The sequence below is a fragment of the Melozone crissalis genome, unplaced genomic scaffold (assembly GCF_028551555.1).
Source record: "Melozone crissalis strain CALT ecotype California unplaced genomic scaffold, PUWL_Pcris_2 ptg000139l_1, whole genome shotgun sequence".
NCBI classification, from domain to species: Eukaryota; Metazoa; Chordata; class Aves; order Passeriformes; family Passerellidae; genus Melozone; species Melozone crissalis.
The window spans coordinates 1,826,184-1,832,140 of record NW_026535912.1 but is presented as its reverse complement, the minus strand read 5'-3'; positions in this window follow the sequence as shown (position 1 = coordinate 1,832,140).

Genomic DNA, 5,957 nt, shown 5'->3' with positions numbered 1-5,957 from the left:
CAGAAGAAGTATTCAGAACTACTCACTTTGTTTCTTTTGCCACACTAGACAAGAATGGCCCCTCACAGCTTCATGGACAACACAGTCATCTCCTTGCAGCTTATCAAGGACCAAGAAACAGGCAGACTCAGAACACCTATCTGCTCTGCTACTGGCTGCTCTGCCTGAAGAGGCAAAAGAGCAACCTGGCAACAAAGGCACCAAAATCCCTGACTTCAAGCAGCAACTCTACATCCCCAGTGTGTCTCTGAAATACTCCCAAGTAAGCACACCCAAGAAGTTTGTGGGGACAAAGTACTGCAAAGAACTTGTGTGGTCAGATCAACATTTTTTTGTGCCTGCAGCTACTTGGCCAGTTTGTGCAGGGGGACAGGTCTCTCCACGCCACAGTGTCCCCTGTGTATCCAACAAGGCTGAGCACAGTGTCTGTGACATGCTCCCTGCTCTGGGAACAGGGAGCCTTCGTGCTTCAGGCTGGCCCCTATCAAAATGCCAGGAAGCTGGTGCCTAAACATGACAGACCAAAGCCCATTGTCCAGCTGTCACAGGCTGGGGGCACTCACTGGGTCCTGGCAGGACTCCAGCACTCAGCATCCTCAGCCCTGCTAGCAACAGTAAAGTGCTGGCTGGTCAGAAACTTGCAGCTCTGCCCTGCACTAAAGGCAGCAGCACACACAGCTGGCACTTACTGGCTCAGAATGTTCAGGCTGTGGTGTGAGCACTGATGGAGGCTGGTGCTCATCCACCTCATTTGCCTCCTCTTCGGCCTCCTCTCCATGAGCAGAGGGGGCCAGAGGAGAGACTGCTGTTGGTTCTGTGATCTGTGGACAGACAGCAGTGTGGGGGACAGAAAGTTACCTATAATTTATAACCTTATTTCTATTCAGCACTTTATTCTATTCAGCTCTATTTCTACAACCAGCTCTACTAAGGACAAATCAGAAACTTTGATAACAATGGGATTCTAAGTCACTGTGGCTAAATTTAAATGGGCTAATTCAACAGAATTGCTAATAGTTCTGAATTAGACATTACGCCCTGGCTACTATCGAGAAGCAACATTCTCTCTGCAACATGAGCTTTTCATTCCTTGAAAGTTCTGAAATGGAAAATTAGGAAATAGCCATAGATGCCTTTGTTATTGCTGCTGCAGACATGGAAATGGATTTTCTTTCAGCCTTCCTAGCTGGCCCTCCACACTCTACTGCCACAGGCCAAGCTCTCAGCTTGCTCTACAATTCTTAAGCACCAGGAACATGAAATGTTCCTTTCTCACTCACCTCAGGATCAGCACCTTTGAATACACGCTTCAGGTGACTTGTAGTGGGCAACGGAAAATGAACAAGTGCTGTGAGAAAACTGCCTGGGCTGCTGAATCTCACAGAAGAGAAGTCGTCAACCCAAACAGAGAGTATTTTTCTTGATCAACATCCCTCCACGTGACATAGTTCTTTCACACAGCCAGCAAGAGATCAGGACAATAATCTTGGTTGTGCCTACACTTCAGCCTGTTTAGCCAGTAAATGAATAAAAATATGATCAAGAAAATGCAAATTGTTCTTTAACACTCAATGCTTCTATTCTGTTCTGTCCAACAGATAAAGCAGCTTTTGTTCTCTTGTCTTTCAGGTACTTTAAAAAAAAAAAAAAGAAGTCGCATGCACTAATTCCCATTAAGTTGCTGAAAACAGTCACCCAGAAAAACGTGCCCCAAACCCCCCTGAGCTGTGGCAGTTCTATTGTGAAACAGCACAGCAGCAGCTCCAGGCTCAGGAGCAGACACTCACTGCTTTGGTGTTTGCACTTCACTGCAAAGGGAATCACTCTTTTAGCACTCAGCCAAGGGTCAAAACGGACAGTCAAATCCTTTCATTACAAAATTTGGAATAAAAGAAGCTTTCCCTGAGTTCTGGAGAGAACTACAAAGTCTTTAGAAGGCCTTCTGAGAAGGCCTCCCAGTCTGCATTTTGTAAGTTGTCCTGCTTGTCGCAGCAAACTGAGGAAATGACAGACTCTGCTGCCACAGACTCTCCCGTGGAGGGAACGGAAGCCCTGCAGGTTCCCCTGCAAATGCTGCCCCTGTGGCTACAGACACCCCCTTTTTAGCTGAATGCCTTGACAGGAGCTTTACCAAACCAGTGGCATCCTAATGCTCTTTCTGTTTCAAAATCAGAAACTCAGCCACCAAGAAAGAACAGGAAGACATACAAAAGCCAGGTTAGGTTACACCCTAATCTAAACAGAGTTGAAACCTCTACTTACTTGCCAGGCTGGTAATGAAATAGGCAGAATAAACAGTGCCATACACAGTGCAAACTGCAGCAGCGAGTTGCTCAATCATTGTAGCACTGTTGTTCAAGTTTACTCCAACACTACAAAAACCAAGACTCCTGTCAGAGTGCAGCTACATGCTGACAAAGGCCACAATCAGGAAGATGCGCCTGATCTCAGCAAGCCCTAGGGCTGCTCTGGCACTGAGACCTTCCGTGCACCAAGGCAACCTTCTGATGTCACCACGATGATGTGGCAACCATGCCCTGATATCACAAAGTAAAGTATGACAAAGCAAAGCATCACAAAGCATGTTAGTCTGTGAATTTATGCAAAGCAATAACCAACCTTCCCTACAGCAAACACAAATGAGCCTGGGAAGTTCTTCTCTGTCACAAAGCAGCACAAACTCCCTTCATGGGCCAAACCCTGTTGTTCAGGGATCCAAGAGGAATACCAAGGGTGCCCCAAGCACCTACAGCCTGTACCCCAGCTGAGCACGCAGATGGGACACAAGCAAAGGAAACCAGACCAAGAAAATGGCCCACAGCATTGCACATGTGAGAAATGACTCTCACTTTTAACATTTTAAAGGTTTACTAAACCTTAACAAAGGACTGAATAAGGAAAAATTGCAGCATTGGGAGTCTCTGTGACTAGCAGCCATATGCTCATCTACAAAAAGGATGCTCTGCCTTTTATACCCATAGCCCCTCCAAAAGTTTTGTCAGTCAACTCTTTCTCTGCTGTCCATTGGCGGAGATTACTTTCTTGCATCCTGACTGGAGGTCAGGTGTTGTTACACTCTGCCTGCTGGTCACAAGCCAGCCTTCCCAAAATGCCCTGACTACCAAGGCTGTTACAAGGGGGACGGGAAAGAGGACTATGGGAGGATATATTACAATACCATCACTGCACATTTGAACATCCACATAACATCTACTTCTTAATTGTCAGAGCCAACCATTGCATTACTCATCCAGAACACACAGAACCAGGAGAGAAGCCACTGTTGGCATCACAGCTGAAATGCTTCCTAACAAATCTCCCCACATATTTGCACCTTTATTGGACATGCCCAGGGCTCCGGTGCATGTACATCTCTGCCTTTCTTCCCCTTTGGCAGCAGTCGGACTGGCAGCACCTGCCCGCCAGCAGCAGCTGCTCCAAGCTGGGAACGCCACTGGCACTGCTGATTTCCAGAGGCTTCTGTGTGCCAGGGGAAGCCAAGGCAGGAGCGAGGAGCTGGGTAGGGCACGGTGCCCACTGTGCTGCGGGCTCCTTCTCCTGCCATAGCTGGGCACACCTGGCAACAAGGCATGACAACTTGTGGGCAAGCCAAGGGGTTTCTGGGGCTGCACTGCTCTGCACACACCCAGCACACCTGCAGCACAGAATTTTAACCCTCAAACAGGTAAACCAAAGGGAAACAGCTGGACAAGATTTCATTTTGACCATTCTTACCTGCTCAACATAGGTCTTCAAAATGAATGTTACCAAGCAGGGCCCGATCCCTGCTGCCAGCTCAGGGTTAGAAGAGAGGCAATCCTTGATCCCAGCACTGGGTGTGTGGGGAATCACATCCCTAACACGTGCACACCCAGCAGTCTCACTTACTACTTTGTATCCATGGATCTAAGACATATTCAATACTTTGCTGAAACTCACAGGCTAAATATTCCCCCAAATTTTTTTATTAACTCATTGATACCTTTTGCCTTATTGATACTTAAAGCACTTCTGAGTGCTTTAATTATCTGACATATTTACTGACATGAGAATAGGAGTGTCCTGTAGGTCCCTGCTGGCCTTTGTCACAGGTTCAGGAGGAGACCCATGCACAAAATAACCCAGGACAAAACGGGACTTGAAAAGAAAATTCATTCTATTTGTTGCAATAGCAAATAATAGACAGCAACCACTGGATTCCTAAAAATCTGCTGAGCAGGAGAAGGAGGTGGAGCGTGGTGCTCAGCAGCAGGAGCAGGTAGGCAGTGCACTTTCAGGACATCCCCTGGATCAAAATGCTGTGCATCTCATCCTTCTCACCCTTCTAGCTCAGAACCAGGCCTTGTATCTCCTGCTCAGGAGTGGAATTTCCCAGGTATAGCATCGGCTCACACATGGCTGGCGTGTGAGATGAGGCCAATGAATCCAGGATTTAAAAGAACTGGAAGAGTTAAAATTTTAGCAAGATTTAGTTATGGGGAAAGAGTATAGGAAGAAGAGTAGAAATAATAAGGGATAGTTAATTTTTTGCAGGTAAGGTAGTTAAGGCTAGGGTAATATATCACTTGCCTGTCTTTACTATGTTTAAAGAAGCAGGATGGGATGCGGATTTCTTTGTGACAAAGAAGAGGACTGTAGCCTGCACCTGGGCTCTGAAACTTCAGCTATAGCCAAGGGGTGTGAAAGCCTGCCAACAGGTCATAAGGAAAGAGGTCAAATTGAGGAAGACGTCTTGGCCTTCATCAGAAGGAGACCATTCCCCACTTTGAAACCCACCAACCCATTTGAAGTGAAAGACTGCAGAAATGTGAAGGAACTTTGGACTCAACTATAATACATTTTAATTCAAAGGAGGGTAGGCAGTGTTATCTAATGAATATGTGTTAGGTTTTTTGGGAATTATATGAATGTGTAAGATATTTTAGATGAGTAGAGATGAGAGAGAGAGCCAGTGATTCTTCACACATGTCTTTAGGAGACAACTCCTCCTGTGCCTGGCTGTAATAAACACACCACCTTCTACCTTTAACTGTGGTGAGTTCTATTCCACACCTCATTTGGTGACCGCGGCAGGAACGCTTCTCTGCTCCAGCGAGAACAGCCGGGCTCTGGACGTCTCTGGGCGCTGCCAGGACATTCCTTTCCTGGAGGCACCTCCGCTCTTGGCTGTTCCTCATGGGGGACAGACAAGACTGCTGGGACTGAGGAGAAAGGGAACGTTTAACTCTGTATAAAGTAACCCGTAAGGTGTATGCAGGGGAAGGGCTGTTCACAAGTCACACAGAGATGTCCTGTGCACAATGCACGCCTGTACAGTTTGGGTTTGGGTCTGGCTGCTGGCAGAAAGGATTTGCTGTGTCAATAAGGACCTGCTAGCAATTCTGGGGGTGAATTGAGCAAATCCTGTTTTATTGCTGCATTCTTTCCTGTGTGTCGTAATTGTGGTTGTGTTTTCAGTGTGTGAATGTTTGAGGAAGATGATGTGGATGGATCTGTTGTGATTTATGGTGTGTGTTGTGTTGAGAAAAGTGAGCACTCTGTCCCCTCGTAAAGAGATACTCCTTTTCCCGTGAGCCTGTGTGTGTGGACTTTCTAATTGCAGGGGTTGGTGTTCCCTGTGACACCTGGTGCTTGGGTATACAAGGGGGTTGAGTGGTTTTTCTCCCACACTCCCACACGGTTTTGTTTGGGGAGATTTTAGGATTTTGTTTGCAAGAAGTGCAGCAATTTATGCAGAAAACTACAGTGTGGTGATTTATTATGTTGAACTATGGTAGTTCCTTTCTACCACCCCCTTCCCCAAGGGTTTAAAATCTCCTGCCACAAGGTGGACGCTCTCTTTACTCCACTGGACATCCTCTTTCCTCTCCTGGACACTCCCTTTCTCTCCTGGAGCTGTTCTCCATTAAAGCTGTGGGACTTTGGTCCTGGGAAGAGAGAGCGCCTCTCGTTTTTTG